Raw genomic sequence first — 20951 nt, 5'->3', positions numbered from 1 at the left:
AGAACCTAAGACTACAAAACAGCAAGAAAATCATTACAGTAGATATGTTTTCTTCGTGACCTAACTTGAATTGTAATGAGTTACTGGACACAAAGAAGAAGATACTGGGTTAGAGTACCGGACATCCAATTGTGTGTCACTAACCGACTTAATTACATTTGGACATTTTGGAGAATCCGTAGTACGTTAGTTTCTTTCTAACAAACATTATGTAGAAATAATGTTTTCATTATATAGAAATACTATTTTCATTATTTTTTGTATTTTATTATGTAACGAGTACGTCACTTATATAAATAAGTTTAATATAAATTAATATCGAATTCAATGGCTTTTACCTACAGGTTTTCAAAATCTTGATCACTGTATTGTTTAGTAGAACAACATATTCAATATTACTGTTTTCTAATAAACGAAACTCACTGTAATAATATTACTTCGCATCAGGCCACAAAAAATTGTAAAAGAGTGTGTCCACACCTAACTACACTCACCGACTTAAGCCCAAGAAGCAAGGAACAATTGTACATAACTTCATCCCTCACTTAAGGACTCTATGGTATTTCAAGCTCAAAGCGCAATGTACTTTAAAGATTAAAGTAGATAGCAAGAGAGAATATCAGTTCTTGAGTCATAGATAATTACTTATTTAGTAATTTCAAGACCAATCAAGTTAGGAATTCAATCTCTCCTGATTAATTTTATTTACTCCTGTTTGCTCTGTTCGCATACCGATGCTCATTTTTTAGAAATGTGTAACATTCGATTATATCGTATCGAAATATCTCGATTTGGACTGTATACTGCATGTTGGTGCCACCTAGCGATTGACCTTTGAAGAATGCGAAAAGTTTATAGTTCGTGTCGAAGGAGGGTCGTAGTAAAGTGAGCAAGATGCGGTGGAAATTTAGTGAATTTTGTGTGTAAACAGTGGCTTTTAAAAGAAGTAAGTAGACATGATAAAATTTTAACAATGAATAATTAATTGTGTATTTTTATAAAACTGGAAAAGTTTATAGCAAGTGATATTCAAATGTAAAAAGTAGGTCCGGAAAAATTACTGTCTTGCAGACCGAGTTCATATCCCTTTCAGGTTGCTTCTGAAATACAGTATTCGTAATCTGTTGAGTTTGGATGTAAACGCTCATTGAAATAAGAGTAAATTAAGTAGCTAATTAAATTAATTTTATTGTTATTATGCGAAATTGTTTGAAAGAAAAGTGCTGTTAAGTTCATGGTATTGTTTACATGGAATTGTTCTGAGACCTAATTAAATACTTTAGCCATATCCGGTTAGTTATTGGACATCAGAGTTTCAAAGTGTGGAAGCAAAATTTAACCCGACTTATAGCTTTGTTCGAAATATAACGATGACACAAAATTCTAGGGCTTATTTAATGCGTAGGTGAGTTACCGTACGTTATATTTTCCATACATCTTTTTCAGTATTGTAACGAAGTAACGTTCAGATTTCTTTTGAGTGTTTTCTGTATTCGTCCTGATATATCAGTTTTATGCACTGACAGTAGTACGTTTCAGAGGTTCTTAACGGACCTAAACATCTAAGGATGTAAACTGACACATGATTAAAATATTAACTATGACTCATGTTGGTATATGTTGAGTTATTTTGACGTATACTACTGTGAGTCATCATTGCACCGGTACCGTGCTGGTTAAGTTAAACAATACCACTCGAGTTGCGCTGCGATAATACCCTACTTAGCATAGGTGAAGTTCAAGAAGGCCGCCAGAAATAATTAATGAAAAGTTAGGATTCTCTAACGGTATACGTATAAATACAGCTTCTGGAGATATGCAATGAAAACTACACTGCAAAAAGCTCAAACCAACCTGTGGTAGAAGACCACTAAAAATAACGAATATTATGAGTAAGAGATCGGGCGCGTCAGCGACGATGGGTATGTTACTCATGGTACTAGATGTCTTTCCTGATAGGCAGCTTTATGGTTACGAATCGCAGAGTAATGCTTGTATATTGCGTTTTCAAGTACCTTAATGTGGGTTTTCGTGCAAGGTTCTAGAACGCAGGTCCTCTTTCCCATTTAGCTGTAATATAGACAGAAAACAACGTGCCCTGCGGAACTCTAACCCGTCTTTACTCGCTAACGCTGGCGCAGAAAGGAACCAAACTGACTACCAACCTACATGGGAGGACCTGTGTTCTAGAACCTTCCCGGGTTTTTGTATTAATAATGATCAGTTGTGGTGGTTTCACAATCGCAACACTGCGCTTGTAAAATTTTATACAGCATTTGTACACTGTGCAAAAATACTTCGCCGGGAAAAAATATCTGCGTTTGAGAATGATTACGGAGAGGATCGAAATATTGCGATTATAGTGACTTAAAAACTATTATAATTTAGAGATACGATGTGGCATTTTAAGTCTTAAACTAAATAGTCAAGGGCAGAGTAATTATCTAATGCAATTTATTTTCATAATGAACTTACTTCAACAGGGTCGTTAACACTTGTAAGAAACTCACACTAATAACCCTGCTCTTGTAAACAAAAATATCCAAAAAATTAATAGAATTATTATTGTCCCTCTCAGTCGTAAATATTATCTTAGTGTCATTCTTTAAAAGAATCACAATATGATTTTCAATATTATTCAATATAATATTTTAGTTCAGAGTTTTCTAAGATATTAGTTTCGAAGCTTTAGTCGCCAGTATCGACAATAAGGGACTTTCCATGACATTAGATATAATCTTCTGATTGAAAGAAATTACTGAGTAAGCATGCTTATAACGTTTTGGTACATTCGTAAATTTCTGTCACTGTTGGGTAGGTTCTAGGTCACAGATCCCCTTTGTAAAAAAATAATGAAATATATTTCACCGGTACGTATCGTGTTTTGATTCCTTTTCATTCCTTATTCTTTTTTGTGTTCTTTTCTTCCAGTTTGGATTTTAATATTGTTGAAATATATTATTACTCAAACTAAGAACACTGAACTTTAATGTTTGAACAGTCCACTACTATGTTTGTTTACTTAACCACACTAGTCATATGTGGGTCTATTGTTTTATACATAAAGTAATAATAATGTTTTAATTAAATTTAATTTTAAATAAATGAAGGTTTTCGTTATTTCTTTGATTTTACGTGCCTAAATTTTATTTTATTGGCAATTCCATTCAGTTTTGTTTTCGTATTCGGATTCGATGTTGAATTGTTCATTGGCAGTAGACGTAGTATGTGCAGCTATTGTGTAAATGTGTCGAAGTATCTATATATGGTAATATATTGCTTTACACTCGTGTGTTCTGTGTACATTTTATGGTTTCTTCTAGTGTTCTATTTCTTGATTCTGTTGTGTTGGTGTGTGTGTTTGTGTTTTGTGGGCTTACAAAATGTTTTTCGTGGCATACAGTGTAGTGTTCTTTGAAGTTGGCAAGTTGGGTGAATTACAACAAAATACATTATTCAGAATTATTAATTAACCAAAATTCCACTTGCATTGAAAGATGTATTCTAATAACGTATATTCTAAATAATATACGTTTAAAGGTGTGGGGCCTTTGCTCCCACTGTTATGTTGTAATGTAGATTATTGGAAGATATCCTATTATGCAAGTAGTATTTTGGTTAGTTAATAGTTTGAAATAGTTTACTTTGTCGTAATTCACCTAATTTGATCTCTGGGTGGTGGACCTGGAAGGAGACCTCTGTTCTAGGGAAGGTTCTAGAACACAGATCCGCCCCTCCAGATATAGGCTAGAAGGTAGGTTGGTTACTTTCTGTACCAAAGTTTAATATTTTCACATAGTATTGCCAAGCGAGCATTAGTGAGTGAAGGCGGGTTAGAGGCCCGCGGGCACATTGTTTCCTGTTTTTATTACAGCTAAATGGTAAAGGGAACCTGTGTTCTAGAACCTTGCCGGTTCAATGGACACAACAGCGTTTGTCACAAAACACAACTAAATACATAAACGTGATTAACAATAGTTCAGAGGTAAAGGATGCAGTATGCCTTTAGTTAACGCAATTAAAACTAGCTTCAATAGACATAACTGACGTGTTTACATCCATTCCTTTAAACTTAACCATCCTGTGCTTCCAGAAATGGTTCAAATTGAATAAATAGGATCGGCAGCACTTTTCCCCTTTCCCATTTAGCTGTAATAAAGACAAAAAACAATGTGTTCTGCGGGGCTCTGACCCGCCTTCACTCGCTAACGCTTGCTTGGCAGTACTATGTGAATTAAATATTAAACTTTGGTACAGAAAGGAACCAACTTACGTACTAATTTATGTGTCTGTGTGTGTGTGTGGGGGGGGCTGGTTCTAGAACCTTCCCCAGGAAACCTTTAGCAAGCAATATATTCGTAAAGAGGAATTCAGGACACTTAGTAGACATAAGTTAACATATGAATTTACATGTGTATTGGAGCTTTTAAAGTGGTAACACTTTAGGAGGATCTGGATGAAGAACTGAATAGAATATTAAGTATAGGGTGTATTAATGGGCACAGTTCCGTTATGATCGGAACAAGAAGCCAGGGTTTTAAAAAGCCCGTTTTTTTAAATACTGGTCCCATATTTTTTTTGGGGGGGGGGTTAATTGTTTTCTTTTTTTTCGGGATATTTCAATGTCTAGGGAGTAAAAGTGTTAAAATGTGATTTATATTTCAAGATTGTCTTTAAATATAAATCCCATTTTAACACTTCTACCCCAGATTGTCTTTGTCGGAACTTGCAACAATTTTCTATTCACTGCTGTTTGGAAAATGGCCGCCATTTTGAATTTTTACATTGGACCAGCGAAAAAGTCTGTAGAGGAGACTTAGAATGTCTCTTGCTTCTACCCTCAAAGTTTCAACTTAAAAGTCCGAAAATTGCACTCTGTAGCTTGGATACCCGCTAGTTTGAGAAATGGCCGCCAATTTGAAATTTTACGTTGGGTCGCCGCCAAAATTTATACAGCTAATTTAGAGTGTATCATGCTTCTACTCTGAGAATTTCTACTTAAAAGATTGAAAAAAGCGCTTTGTAGCATAGGTACCCGGTATTTTGAAAAAGAAAGGCCGCCATTTTGAAATTTTACGTTCGCCAAATATGAATACCAATTATATTAATTTAAAACAAAGTTATACGTAATTTCTGTTTTATAAAGTAAATGTTTCAAGATGTCTTAAATGAAAGAAATATTTTCCAGCGTAAAATAAGTGGTTTTATTGTTGAAGTGTTCACTTCCAATGCTTTGTGCGTTTAATTACGAAAATTTTTCGAGCACCTCATTCACTCCGCAGAGTGCAGCTTTCTTTACTATACGGTGAAACTTCCACTAGTACGGAAATTGGAATTCTGTACTTGAAATAGTAATCGTTACGTAGTCTTCGGAACTCCGAGCATTAAGTTTAAATTCGACGAAGAATTTTTAGGTTATTGTTGGTGTTGATTCTATAGAATGCTTATTTGAAGATTAGCAACAAATGACTGAACGAAACTGTTGTTGGAACAACAAATTTTACTGTATAATGCTTCTGTTAACATCAGAGGTAAGAAATAATACGAATTGTTTTATTAATGTACGTATTAAAATACTCAGTGGTAGCACCGGCACCTATAGCCTTAAACCCGTCAAACGTATGAGGGATAACGTCCCTCGGCATAACCGAGCATACTGTTCACGGAAAGTATTTTCTAAAATATAAAATTGCATATTTTGCTTCAAATAGTCTATAAGCATAATCCATACATTTATTTGTTCTACAATTATTTCAAGCTAAAATAAGTTTTTGTAATTCATTCAGAACTTTATAAAGATCTTACTTTGAATGTTGTTGTATACTTTAACGTGAAAGCATCAAATTCGCCCAAGGAAAGTTCAAAATCTGATAAAAATCACTTTCAATGTAATCACCTTAGTTGTATCAATAATATACTAACAAAAAGCTCAAAAACCCAGATGGGTTTTAAGGTGGGTCCAACCCAAAAAATCCCTCCAGTTTTTTCGGGCTGGGCCCACTTGGGCAATCCCTGCAAAAAGCTCATTGTATTTTTAAGATGAAGGGGAAATGAATCAGAGAATATTCGTAAACTGGACCCTCCCTACCCCGTTGGTCTGACTTCTTTGTATCGGGGATATCGCACAAACTGAAGAAAATAGCTAGAAGACATCATCTTCAAGTTAGTTGTAAGCCCCGCCCCCGTTCCCCAGGAACTTGGAAAAGTGTTTAACTCAGTTCAGAAGTTGTTTGAGGGACAAAAGTAGCCTAACTGATACTCCCTTTTTCTCCCAAATTCTCATTCCACCAATTCTTCCATCATTCTTGCCTTAATTATTGTCTCCATTAACCTAAAGGGCATAACCGTGGGATGTTAAGCTGAAGCATTTCATTTCGTATTTGTGTGTTTTGTTCTATCCGCTTAATTCCCACATGTTGCCTTACCTTGACAGATTTTGATGAAATTTGATACAGTTCAGCTCTTGGTACCACTAGAAAATGACAGATCCTTATATTTCAGGCTTAATGCATATTCATCACCCCTTTTTCTTGAATAGAAAATATTGTCGACAGTGGAATTCGCCAAATGCAACATGGTCCAAGAGTACGTGGAACAATCGTCTCGAAGTTTTGGCACTAGTTCGCCATTCTACCCATCAGAACCACGGAGATTCTTGTCGGTTTAATTCATGTTTATCACTTCCGGTTCCAGTAAAAGAATAAAATCGGAGGTGAAACATTACCGTTATTAATATGTGAACTGGTTTCGAAAATACAGGCCTAGAAAATTTTAAATTTTCCAAAACTTGCGTCAGTGATATTTGTGAGATCGGTATTTACGGCTGATCTAAAGGATCAAGGACGTTTGTGTTAAGGTGTCGTTCTAAAGTGTATGAAAAGAACTTCCAGAGGATATACATAACACTATAGGAATTTTAATTTTTTCTCGAAAAGTGAGTTTGATTTTCTCAGAAGGCCTTATTTTGATTTTTTTTTTTAAATAAATAAATAAAAAATATTCGGACAATATGTCCTCAACTTTTTATTTTGGAATCAGCATGTCATTCGGCTTCTATGCCAAAATTAGCTTTATATAAACATAAGTTAAAGAAGTTGTCCTGTTCTTGCACTGAGCACTAGATGCGTAAGAATAGTAGTATATCTTTGTCGGTTTAAACTTGTTTCCCAAGACGACAGTAAGTTTCTGCTGGAACAGTCATAGTGTTGAAATTATGGGATCATTTGTTACAAGGGCTTCCAATTCGAAACGTGGAGTTATAATTCGCTTTAATTTAGCTCTTGTAAAATGGATGGAAATAATAATTTTGTGGTACAGGACGAGTCACAAAGCTATCACTGGACTAGTGAGCATGCGACTGTTTGCCCGTTTATAGTCAGTGACGACGTGAGAAGGGGCAAGCGGGCAGGCTCTTCATCCCGGCGAAATTAAAATACCGCTAATTTTACAGTAATTATGTGATATCTTCAAATAGATAAAAGATAATTGAAATATGGAACAAGAGCGCCCTAGACAATATTATTTTGCGTGAGGTATCGTTATCACAAGTCACCTAGTGGCTTTCCATTTTCAGCTGTTTAGAAACGCGAAAATAAATGCCGATTTTCAAAATGGCTCGAAATCGAAAGTAGATAAGTGAGTCGTGATAACGGTTTATCATGTAAAATGATATTGTCTAGGGCGCTCTTGTTCCACATCTCGATTATCTTTTATCTATTGCAAGATATCACATAATTACTGTAAAATTAGCGGTATTTTAATTTCGCCGGGATGAAGACTCTTAAGTAGTGAGTACGTCTGGTCCAATATATGTGTTATTATAATATGTGAAATAATGTAAAACTGCCTTTTCGGTAGACAAAAGAATAGCAGCAGCTCCTCAAATATTTTTTTCCCTCCTCCCCAGGAAATTAAAGTTGCGTTGTCACAGTTTGTAGTGTATTATAAAGGGGGAAACAAAAACAGAGCATGTCAGTTGTAATTTTCGAATATAACACCCTACGACTCTGTGCTGCTTCCAGCAGAAACTTTTCATGTTCTGGAGAGACCCGTTTAAACAGAAAGAGAGAATTTTCTATTCTGATAGTTCCAGTGCTCAGTGCATTGACAAGTAGAACTTTAAACTTATGTTTATACAAGGTGTTTCAAAACAACGCCGACAACGTTTGAGAGGTGATTCCTGACACCAGGATAAGACAAAAAGTATAGATCAACCTGGGTGCACAAATGCTTCCTTTTGGAGTTATAGGTTGCCGAAAACATGAAAAAAATGAACTTTAAAGGTGTATAACTCCAAAACTACAGTAGTCGCGTCAAGGTTTCACTTAGGAACTAAAATGTGCGCTATACGAATATCTAAGTTTCACAATCCTGCAATACTTCCGCAACAATTTTTATAGAGGTAGTTGCTGAGTATTTCAAATTATATGCCCGTAGAAAAACTGCCTCTATGAAAATTGTTGCATGAGTATCGCAGGATTCTGAAACACGTAGTTTTGGATAGGGCACATATTAGTTTCTAAGGGAAGTCTTGACCCGACTACGGTAGTTCCCATAGTTTTGGAGTTCATTTTCTCATGTTTTCGACAGCCTTTAATACCGAAAGGAAGCATTTGTGCACCCAGGTTGTCTATGGTGTCAGCAATCAGCTCCCAAACGTTGTCGGTGTTGTTTTGAAACACCCTGTATATAGCTGATTTTTTTTTTTTTTTTATGTATAGAAGCTGAATGGCATTTTCATGCAACACTTCATGGAAACGGCCCCTGTAATGGGATTGGTGGCATAGTCAAGAGGTTTCTAGCTCGAATAAATCATCAACATCCCTATGATAACTATTATTCTTTATTCCGCATCCGTTTTAAACTTGGGCAGCTACAAAATGTACTGGAATATTTTATATTTGTCAGTCGTGAAGAATGCATCGAATCACAACATTCCTACAAGATCGTTTCAACAAAGCACGAAGAATTCCTGAAACCTAGAAATTTCACGCGTTAATTTCTGCATCTTCAGATACTCTCAAACTTTTTGTCAAATTATTTTCGTATTAGCAGAGTTCATTGGACATAGACTCACCAAATTCGTTGACAAACTGGCAATAGCGGATACAAATGGATACATAACAACAATCTTGCAGCCTTTAACAACAATTAGTGGTTGTCATGTGTTTTGAAAAAAAAAGAAAAAAAAATGAACTGAATGTTTTCAGCTGGCCCATTTGCACCTTCTAGATGCAGTGCAGTGGATGTACTGTATATGGCGAATCCTGTGATACCAACAAGCTGACTGTATTACCTTGCCTGGCAAATGTAGTGACAACTAAGTTAAAAAAAAAGTCTTTCGAGTTCACTCCAAACTGAAGTTGTAATCCTGTCCAGAGAAGATTTGGACTTCCCAGATATAAACAGAAACAAAGTCAATATTCTTTCTTGAACTGTGGTATGTTGTTAATTTGATTTCAGTATATCTTTGTTTCTTTCGTGTGATTTTTTTTTTCTTCATAAAGGATCTAAATTAACGTGATTTTGAACTCCACGTTTGAAAGTGGAAGCTCTTGTAACAAATGATCCTATGCAAATCTCAAAATAAAATTTTGGAGATACATTCATAACAATCCAGATATTGTTTTCTGTTTTTTTTTTTTTTTTTTTTTAATTTTGGTTTTTCGGAAAAAAAATTAACTTCTATTGTGTCATATACGATTTGAAAATTCTATTCATAACCTTTAAAGTGACACATTTAGCAACATTCTGCGTTGTTTAGGTCAGCCATAAACGTCAATTTACAATTGTTATTCACGCAATGAACTTCAGGGATCTGTAATTTCGAAAGAGCTTTACAAATCAGCTTGAGCTTTCCGATTGTTCCACATACTGATGATGGCGGTCAGAATATAAGATATAACGAGAAACATGAAACATGTAGGGGTCGATCCGATATTGTGTGTTGATTTCACATGCCTTCTGTTGTTATTTATTAGACTGTACACTTATTTATTAACCATCATAGTAGGTGTGAGGACGAAATGTGGTTTTGGGGCCAAAACTGGATAACTATATATATATAATGCCTTTAAAATTCATAATTCCATGAACCACTTTTCAATAGTACTACTAGCTATGTTGTGTGAGGGAATTTTTATGGTCCACCGGGAAGCACAGGGGCTGGAAAAACGTTAATGAGCGAAAACTGGCTAGTAATACGGAATTAACTCTTATTTTATTTGTTACACAAGAACAAAATACAGTATTATGCTTATTAGAATTTGTATTTTTCTGTGAATGAGAGTAAAGATTGTTTGTGGAAATAAGATTTAGAAAAATATAAGATCGTAAAGTGGTTGACCTGAATTTTTGGTGTCCACAATTATGAGGGTTGCAGTTAAACCCAAGTATGTTTGTTTTATAGGAAGGTTGTGACTTGACCCAAACGGGAAATAAAGGCAAAGTCAAAAGAATTGTGGTATAGTCATTTTGAAGTTTGGTGAGTGGCGTGTCAGCTTCAAGATAACCGTATAGTAACCATTGCACTGATTATAAGAATACCAGCATATTTTGTAATAAGATTTATTAACTCAGAGTTAAGAAAGGGTCAGACATTTAGAGAATAACAGTTCATGAGTGATTAGTTGTCGTTTTTACGGCAAACTTTGGGATAGTTAATTTTCCTTTCAATGCTTGTAAGACAAACGAGTACAAGAGTTGTTAAATAATAATTTCATCAATTTTGTGTGTAGCAGTATTTGCACTGTCATTATTTACTAAAATATTTAGATAGATCATGGTGCACGGGGATTTCTTAGCGGCGTATCTGCCTGCAATGTTTAAATGTAGCCCTGCTTCTTGATTAAAAGAAGTCTCGCTGTTGATCACTCCGGTGAAACATGATATTTTTTATGTAAAAAGTGCCTGATACTAATATTATTCTGTAAAGAGAGAATTTTGTATCGTAGACTGAGTAGGGATGGCCTTTTTCGAAAAATCTGTTTTTCGATTTTCGGAAATTTCAATTTTCGTTTTTCGCTTTTTCGAAAAGTTTTTTTGTTTTCGAAAATGTATTTTTCGAAAAAATGTGGCCATCCCTAGAACTGAGACGAAAAGTGCTTGATGCATGTGGCTTGGTTTCCGGAGAAACATGGAGCACATGTAACATATCATTGTTCTTGTCGGACTACTGATAGATATAGTCAGGGATCCCACTGACCTGCAAAACCTGGGAAAGTTAGGTAATTCAGCTTACTCTAAAAAGTCGTGAAAAATCAAAGAATTTCATGAAAAGTTAAGAAGTCAGGGAATAAAGTGCGGATTCTTACTTCTCAGTTTAGAACCGATCTTTGTTTTGTCTTGTTTATTTGGTAAGTTTACAAAATAAATTAGTTTGTTTTGCAAAACTTCTCTACCCCCCCCCCCCCCACACACATACACACTATATATATATATATATATATATATATATATATATATGTGTGTGTGTGTGTGTGTGTGTATGCGTGTATGCATAGTAGATGAGGAAACCCCTGGATGGGATAATTTTGCATTGTATATTGACCTGGAAAAGTCAGGGAATTCGCGCTCGCCAAACAAGTGACAACCCTGATAATGCAGAATGCGATACGGTTATTGACGTAGTACAAAATGGATGCCAATCAGACAATTAGATGGACAAGTACTTATAAAAGAATATATGATGGAATAAGTTTTATACTCAAACTTTTGTTTGATTAAGTTTAACGTCTGTTCAGCATTACAGCTATTTGAGACGTGGCCTTACAGTTTAACATCGGATTCGAATCATACGACCTACTATGTAGCGTGTCAACTTATCAGGTATTTAATCATGAAACAATACACTGTTGATAAAGACTGCATTGGTACTTCTAGGGGACGCCGGATGTTCACTGTAAAAATCCCTTTTTTAAGCTTTCAGACTGTGATATGCAAGAATAGTATGGAAAGCGGGGGGAAGGGGATTGCAGAACGATAGCCGTAGACATGGAATGCAGCATTTTTGGAGACCAGATACGTATAGTGTGGTGAAGAAAGACCGGTGACGTTGCCAGAGGGAGGGGAAGATACAAGCAGGCGCGCGCCTTCTAGTGCCTACTTCTGCTCCCAAAGACAGTAGTGTAGTAGGTCAAGTAATATGAAACTAACCTTTTCTTTATACAAGAAATTAGCTACCCCCTCCCTCCAAATTTCTCTGTAGCGAGGGTTGATCTTGCGTGATGCTCTATGCTCCGGAATCAAGCCTTATAGCTCAGGAAATAAAGGGTTTTTGTTGGGAAAAATTCGAGATAAACTGAATTTCTGCCAGTTGTTAGGGTCCAGCTAGAGGTGTATTTTCCCAAAAGTCCCCTCCGCTCCCCCATTAACATCCGATTGGTAAGGTTTTCGATTATCGCTTATATCTTCGTTATTATTGATCCGATCTTCAAACTCTTTTCACAGTCTTCTTTCTTGAACCACGATCTAAAAAAAGTTATTCTTAACCATTTTCGCTAGGTCTAATACTTAAAGAGATATTCGTAGAAATATGTAAAATTTTACATTTTTACGTGCACTTTTTTTTCAGTTTTTGATATTTTAACTTTCGTGTATTCGATAATTTGTAGAAAAGCTTCGAATAAAAGTTGTAGGGTGCTTCTTTAGCTTTAAAACGGTGTATATATTTATATACTTAAGAGTTATGGGAACGAGTAAAATGGCATCTTAAGGGAGCGAAGTGCGCACTCACCATTATTGCAAACTTCGCAGAGTTATCGCGCCTTCGCTCGCCTCGTTTACTTCAAGTACTGTGTACCCCTACGCAATATGCATAAGATAGCGTGAACCCCTACGCAATATCCCAAAATGAGCTCCTTTCTTTCTTTTTTGGCTTTGTTAGTAACCTGTGCCGTGACACTCACGGTCCCTGACTCAAGCCCCACTCAGTATCGTTCTTGATGAATGATGATTGTAAATAAAATATTTTCCGATCTTGTGGAATATATTTCTCGTATTTTTTTTCTTTTCAATTTCGTGTATTTTTTTTTTTGTCAGTTTTGGTTCAGGGGGGTTTCTGCCCCTAACCCATATGATGTAGGGTTGTTCCGTTATTCACCACGTATGGACCCGCCGTGCCCTGGACTGACAGCCGGCAACTGTGAATTAATTGACAATATTACCTATTAAAAATAATCATTGCCATTCACGGAGCTCTCACCCACCGCTAGCTAATGTTATCCTTTTTGTGTTTCTTATACACGTTATGCTCATTGTGCTTGGGGTCCCGGGTTCGATCCCAGCCCCCGCCGAGTGAACTTTGTGGTAGACAAACACTGTGTGCGTGGGTTTTCTCGGGGTCCTCCCGTTTCCTCCCACTTTCTTCATTCCACCATTTCATTCATTTTTCATAATCACCGTCTCCTTTAGCCTAACCGGCATAACCATGGGACGTAAGATTTCATTTCATTACATTACGTTATGTTCATTCTTCATTTCTTGACTTTGTTTACACATCATCCTATTAATAATTTATATATATATATACAATTCTTGTCTATATTGAAGGAATTTAACACAATTTACAATATATACATGCTATTATTCATAATCAGCTTTGTCTTGATCTTCATCCATGGTTGCTGCGTTGTGATGAGAGAGCATTACAATGATCGCACATAGCTGAACAATTCATATCTGACAACACTTAACAATAATCCCCACAATCATTTTGTAAGAACACGATACTAAGCACTAACAAATCATCTGGTGCAAAAAGTCTTTAAAGAGATAAATGGTTTAAGTACTTCTCTCCCTTTTCCATTTCCTCTTACGGACTCTAGCTTCCATCCCCATTTTCTAGGTCACAAATTGGTTCCCAACCATCTTTGTACTTACAAATAAAACCTTAGTAATTGATGTTAGCATGCTTCTGTTGTAGGAGGTAGTTTAGCCAAATAGAAATTCGATCTCAAATTTGACTTTCTTGTGAGCATAGTGAATCTGAACTATCGGGATTCATTCAAGTTTGATATCTGTTTAGATCATACAGTTCTAGTACAAAACGTTCTCCACTTCTTAGCAATTCTTTGGAAATATTGTCTTCCGTAAACATCAAAGCTTGCTTCATAGCGTCAGACGAGGATTTCAACATTTCTACTGCTTTTACTTTTCCTAAACCATAAAAGCAAGACGTAGTGTCGCAGCCAATCACTGTATAGGTAAATAAGAGACTTCTGATTTGCTTTGGTCAACCAACACTTGAATGTTATAAAATACTTTGATTCGATCCTTACTGCCTATTTGTTTACAAAAGTACATATTATTTTTCTTCTTTCTCAGGAGTAAGGGCCACTAAAAGGACCAATAAATCTGTATCGGAACCTACAGCAACGATCTTGGAACACTGATTTAGTTTTTCTATTCCAGTTTCCACTATATGAACATCAGCATCTTCTTCTGCCGTGTGGACTGATACACCCTTTTTGTCCAATTCTGATGCTACTGCCTGCAACATGTTTTTTCTTGTTTTCCCTACTTCCTAAAGAGTTTTCTTTGGCTGTTAAACATTTTGTGTTATCCTCAAAGTTTATTTTGCATGAAGTTTTATTTGCAGCTCTTCTGTTTTGTTCCTCGTGTTTAATGGTCGAATGCTCTGAATATCCATCACAAATTATAACAGCATTTCCTCCATAGTTAGAATATTACATAGTCACAATAATTTTTAACTATTTCTTCATATGTGGAATCACTAGGCCATCTCACATAATGAATCAGAAACCCTCCATCGACCACAAATGTCGCATCACTTACATCAATATCTTCTTTCAAACTATTTGGTGTAGGAATTAATTCGTGCGGTTGGTACGCACACATTGAAGCTGTAGTACAAACACAAAATACATAAATACCTTAAGAAAAATATTGTCCATCGCTAGCCACCACTTTCGCCCATCTGTCAGGCAATGTACGGATTCCGTGGCGAAAGAAGTCCTCATCCGTGGAAGCGATCCAGTCAGAGACCCATGTTTCGATATCTTCTGAAGAAGTAAACCGCTGTCCAATCAAATCGTTGTTCATGCAATCGAACAAGTAGTAGTCCGAAGGAGCAACGTCTGGTGAATACGGCGGGTGGGGTAAAACTTCCCATCCGACATTTTCTAAATAGGTTTTGACCGGTTTTGCGACATGTGGGCGAGCGTTATCATGTTGGACAATAAGTTTATCATGTCTGTTCTCCCATTCTGGTCGTTTTCTGGCCAGAGCTTGCTTCAAACGCATTAATTGTCGTCGATAACGTTCTCCATTCATAGTTTCACCCGGTTGCAGCAGCTCATAGTACACCACACCCTTCATATCCCACCATATGCACAGCATAACCTTTGCACAGTGAATATCTCGTTTTGGTTGTGATGGACCTGGTTCACCTGGTTTCACCCAGGCCTTTTTTCGTTTAGGGTTCTCGTAATGGATCCACTTCTCATCACCCGTAATAATTCGATGCAGAAACCCCTTTCTGCTCTGTCGTTGAAGCAGCAATTCGCAAATGGTTTTTCGTCTTTCAACGTCTCTGTCTTTCAATTCATGTGGAACCCAATGTGACATCTTTTGAATCATTCCCATGGCTTTCAAGCGTTTGGAGACTGTTGTTTGATCAACGCCTAATGCTGCTGCAAGTTGTTCCTGCGTTTGACACGAATCCTGCTCGAGCAATGCTGTCAATTCTTCGTCTTGAAATTTTTTTGGCTGTCCAGCTCGCTCTTGGTCTGTCAAGCCGAAATCACCACTTCTAAACCGTGCAAACCACTTCTGACACGTTCGCTCAGCTAGAGCATGGTCACCATACACTTCCACCAAAATACGATGACTTTCAGTCGCACTTTTCTGCATGTTAAAGTAATGCAGCAGGACACCCCGCAAAAACACTTTATCAGGCACAAATTGCGCCATGTTCACTTAACTACAAACTGGTGTTGTTGACGCTTTAATCCACTGCCCTATACTACGAACGATACGCGATGACAGGGGTTTGCAACACATGTGTGGATACACGGAACTGTGGGACGCTCCGTTCGTTGCGCCATCTCTTGTCCACCCGCACGAATTAATTCCTAGACCAAATACCTTGGAATATCTTAAGCAGTGAGGATTTCGTGCCTTTACGGAGTGACACATCAAAAAGAGACGGTGGTCTAGATACTAGCTCATATGTTAGGTATTCTTTTGTTTGGGTTGTCACAAACACACAATATTCTGTTGAAAAGCTGTTGAGGATTGACTGTCACTTCCTTTGACCGAATTTTTACTTTTTTGGTTTAACATTAATTTTCATCATGCCCCTTCTATGAAGCTGTGAATTTCATCGGCGGTTTTTCAATTCCCTTGAGACATCCCTCGCGCAAAGCTTTGAAATTATCGTTTTTAAATAGAGCAGGTATGACTTCCTTGTGAGTTTTAAGTTGCACTCTGTACGTTGTATAGTTTTTGAAATACAGGTCTCTGGAATTCACTTTTCCACAATTATGAAGCGTTGTATATCCAAACCTAGTGGCATTCGACCGAAGTTGAATAGATCTTTTTTTTTTTTTTTCTACTTTTGATGTCCCATACACGGTGATTGAGAGTTTTAACACTTATTTTGCAACACCTGATATCGCGGATCCAAAGTGGTGCTATAGCCCCCTTGACACTCAGGTATACACTACACACTGGATAAAATGGACTTCAATCTTGCTTTACAGTGGATAAAGCGGCAAACTATGGTTTAGCCTCTCCCTTGATCATATCCTGGATCCGATATATATATTAGAGAACGGCAATAATAGAGGACATAGAATCCGAAAACTACACTCCATATCCTTGCTGTTTTTGAGTTTTCTTTTCGTTTGTGTGTGTGTTTGTACTCTCGAAACTTTACGGAAATAAGTCTGGTACCTTTTTACAATACGAATTGACTCGATAAATTTTCTGCCTATTACTTTTAATAAATTAAAATAGTCCAAAGTTTCCATAGTAACAATGGAATGTCATAGTGAGGAGACGTAATTTAATTGACAGAAAGTTCAGTTTAGATGTAAAAAACAAATTGGTACAGTCCGCAGCAAAAAACCTGCAACATGAGCATGTAAGTTTATTGTGAAATGACGAAGTCTTTTGCTCCAAAACAAGTGTGCAGGGGAGGACGCCAAGGTTTCGTGCCACTTAGACGTTATGTTGATTCCCTGCGCTGTTAGGCGTTATTTCACAATAAACCTACATGTGCTCATGTTGCAGGTTTTTTGCTGCGGACTGTACATTTACTTTATTTTGACCTTCGTATATAGCTCTAACAATTGGCATGATTTCAAGAGCTCAGATTTGATTTATATATATGGGTCGTTTGCAAATAGATTGGCCTTTTGAAGTCTTTCAATAGTAAGTTAAAAAATTGTTTTTAAAAATGAGTTCTTTTCGAGAGAGATATTATTTATAAGTATATCAATCTGGTATTCGATATTTTTTACATAGTTCGTAATGATTTAATATATTTTGAGGGGAAAGATAAATAGAAATGTCATTCTCCTGGGTGTCCCTATGTACAATTATTACTAATAACTCGTGTATATTTTCTTTTGATGTTAATTCTATTTCATAAATTTCACATACAATATTTGAAATATATGGCACTTTTTCAATTCAAAAAGAGAAAGCAAAAAAATATTTTTATAATAGTTTCTATAACATCAAACTCTGTCCTTAATATTTCTGTCATTCTCCTGGGTGATTTCTCGTCTCTTTCAAGATCACATTTGATTACATGTACAAAATCGTAAGAGTTCATTTTTATACAGATAGTACCTTCTATATCTGTGATATTGGCAACACTGTTCAACCTGCGTGTTGCGTCAGCCAGTTTCTGAGTGAGTGTACTGCGAAGTAGGTGTGTGATTCTTTGCAGCATTTCCAGTCATTCTTCTGGTAAGTCATTTTAGTTTGTTTTTTACAATATATAAATTAATTAGCTTTCTTGAGAGAGACAAAACAGATACGTTTAAAATGAGTACATCATTTCATGTAACAGATAAATGCAGTGTAAGATTTTAACGAAATGTTAGCGAAATGTCATTCTCCTGTCATAATCACACAGTCATTCTCCTGGCATTTTCGTGCCAGGAGAATGACCGACTAGCCAGGAGAATGGCAACTGCTACGTGATCAGGAGTCAGAGCACCCAGACGTTACTTATAAGGGATCTGAAGTGGACTTCCTTGCCACTTGCAGATGGCGAGAAAGAAGCAAAGCAATGAAGAGCGTCTTCGGGAAAAAAGGGAAGCTGAACGTCGAAGATATGAGAGACTGAAGCAAAAAGCTGTGGAGTGTCCTTCCTTCGCTGCAGAATTGAAAGAAAAGTCCAGAATGAAATACCAAAGAAGACGGAAGAAAGGACAGGTTAAGCTCATCAAAGAAATGTCAGAAAGGGAAAAGCGAATGAAGAGAAAACAGTGGCGTCAAAACACAGCAAGAGTGGGACAAAGGCGGAGAGTAGCAATTAATGCAACTATTTCTTGTGATATTATCCCACCAGACAGTGCTTGGGAACGCAAGGATGTGGCAGAAATTATAAAGACAACAGAACAGGAGAAAAAGAAAGTGAGAAGAGAAAAAAATCGCAAGTTGAGAGTAAAAGATGAAGTGATTAAATGTCTGAAGAGAAAGTTGGATAAATACAAGAAACGGCTGCAAAGATTGAAAACGAAATCTTCTAGGGAAATTAGCTCAAACAAAGAATCAATTTTAACTCCAAGAAAGAAAGTAGGAAAGCTCATAGCTTCAAGAAATAAGAGTGAAATAAGAAAAGGACGTCTCTTTGGCAGGGGTGCCCACAAGGGGGGGCTATGACGCAAACTGCGTCATTGAAATATTTGGGGGGGGTTAAAAATCCATATAAATATGTTTGAGGGGGGGGGTAAAATTAATCGAAAAGATTTTTTTCATGGAAGAACACCTACAGATAGACAATTGAGGGGGGGTGCGTCATGGACATGAGGGGGGGTGGGCACCACTGTCTTTGGTGAAGTTATTAATCAACAGTTAACACAATCAGTTGAGACAATGAAGGGTGGGGGTTCGGATAGAAAAAACGAAGTTACACTTAATAACCAGAGGAAAAATATTAAAAAGGTATCGGATGTTGTCCGCAGCTAGATTTCTGAAGAGAGGGCGCGTAAAATGTTAGAGGCAGAAAATACCAGAGTGCGCAAGACAGCTACTCTGAAGCTTCAACAGGATATTATCTCGTTTTACGAGCAAGACAATGTCAGTAGAATATTCCCAGGAAAAAAGGATTATGTCAGTTCTAAGTGTGGAAAGCATCAACGAAGAGTATTGGAAGATAACATGACCACCTTATATACAAAGTATTTGAGAGATAACCCGAAAATGAAATATATCAGCTATAGCACGTTTACCCGGTACCGGCCAAAATGGGTGACGAAAATGACTATCGGTGAAAGAGAGATGTGCAAATGTGTGAAGCATTCAAATATGAAAATGTTAATCAAAGCTCTCTATGCATATGGCTGTTTAGATGTGTCAAAACCAGACTCGGTGTTAGAAATAATTTGCTATGACTCGCAAGAGGGACAATGTTTATTAAGAGAATGTAAAAGATGCAACAAGAAAACAATCATTTTCAAGGAATTTGATGATCATGAAGCCGAATATTCAAAGTGGATCACAAAAACTGAAAATTATACAGATAGCAATGGATCGGTCAAATCGGTGAAAAAAGTTGTTAAATAAAAAATAAATACGACAGTTTCAAAAATAGCAAATGAGTTAATAGAAATAGTAGATGAATTTCCGAAGCATGTGGCTCGAATAAGACACCAACAAAATAGTTTGAGATTGCATAAAGAGACCATAACTCAAAGAGAAGCAATGATTCACATGGATTTTAGTGAGAATTATGCATATAAATATTCAGAAGAAATACAGTCATTTAACTTTGGAGGATCAAGACAACAAGTGGCAATGCACACGGTGGTCGTTTATACCTGCGACAAAAGTGAGTCTAACATTAATATACGAAGTTTTTGTACTCTGTCCAGTAACCTTCTACATGGAGTACCTGCGATTTGGGCCCATCTTCAACCAGTGATGAAAAAACTGCCTCCGACTATAGATATAATCCATTTCTGGAGTGACAGCCCTGTTACTCAATATAGGAATAACTTGATGTTTAGTGTTTTGTGCAGTGATTTTTTTGAAATGTACCCAAACGTATCTAAAGCAACCTGGAACTATCATGAAGCTGGTCATGGTAAAGGGGCACCAGATGGCATTGGAGGCACGTGCAAACGAGTGGCAGACAACATAGTAGCACAGGGTAAGGATATTGATAATTCAGCAGCTTTAGTCAAGTGTTTAAAAGAGAGCAAGCAAAGTGTAATCATTGAAGAGATATCATCGGATGATATTAAACAAATGCAGCGCAAATTATCCAGGAGAAAGGTAAAAAAATTTAAAGGAACCATGTCTGTACATCAAGTGGTCACTGAAAAGGACACAAGTAACAGACGATTACTCAGAATGCGAATGCTGTCTTGTTTTGATCGTACAGGCTATTGTTCTCACTATGAATTAGGCCAGTACTCTAATTCTCAAATTCCAACCAAAGAGAAACTCAGAGTTGAAGACATTTATAGTAGTGATGATGATGCATCTTGTGCAAATGTTACTACTTCGGGACGCATTAAAGAGGGAAAATTTATTCGCGTTAATATAAAGGGTAGGAAAAGGTCATTTCAGTACATTGCACTGTGTAGAAGTGATGTGAAGGATGGTGAAGTGAATATTGAGTATCTTATTCAATGTAATAAAGACACGAAACTATGGAAGAGGAACCTCAATGGTATTACTTACAGTTGTAATGTTCATGAAGTTACTGAAGTTCTTCCACAACCAGAAATTATTGTAAAAGGACAGCGTGA

At 36.7% G+C, this 20951-nt stretch overlaps 1 protein-coding gene across 1 annotated transcript in view; it reads left to right on the top strand.

Annotated features, from left to right (window-relative positions):
* The first annotated feature begins 811 nt into the window (after window positions 1–811).
* Window positions 812–20951, top strand: part of RASSF8 (ras association domain-containing protein 8) — a 134253-nt gene continuing 114113 nt past the window's right edge. Inside the window, exon 1 of the mRNA XM_081752613.1 lies at window positions 812–946. The gene's annotated coding sequence lies outside the window, so the exon portion shown is untranslated. The remainder of the gene's footprint in view (window positions 947–20951) is intronic.

This window comes from Thermobia domestica, chromosome 3 (genome assembly GCF_964235325.1).
Source record: "Thermobia domestica chromosome 3, izTheDome1.hap1.1, whole genome shotgun sequence".
NCBI lineage: Eukaryota > Metazoa > Arthropoda > Insecta > Zygentoma > Lepismatidae > Thermobia > Thermobia domestica.
Note: the sequence above shows the minus strand (reverse complement) of the source record. Positions and strands in the feature narration are given on the sequence as shown.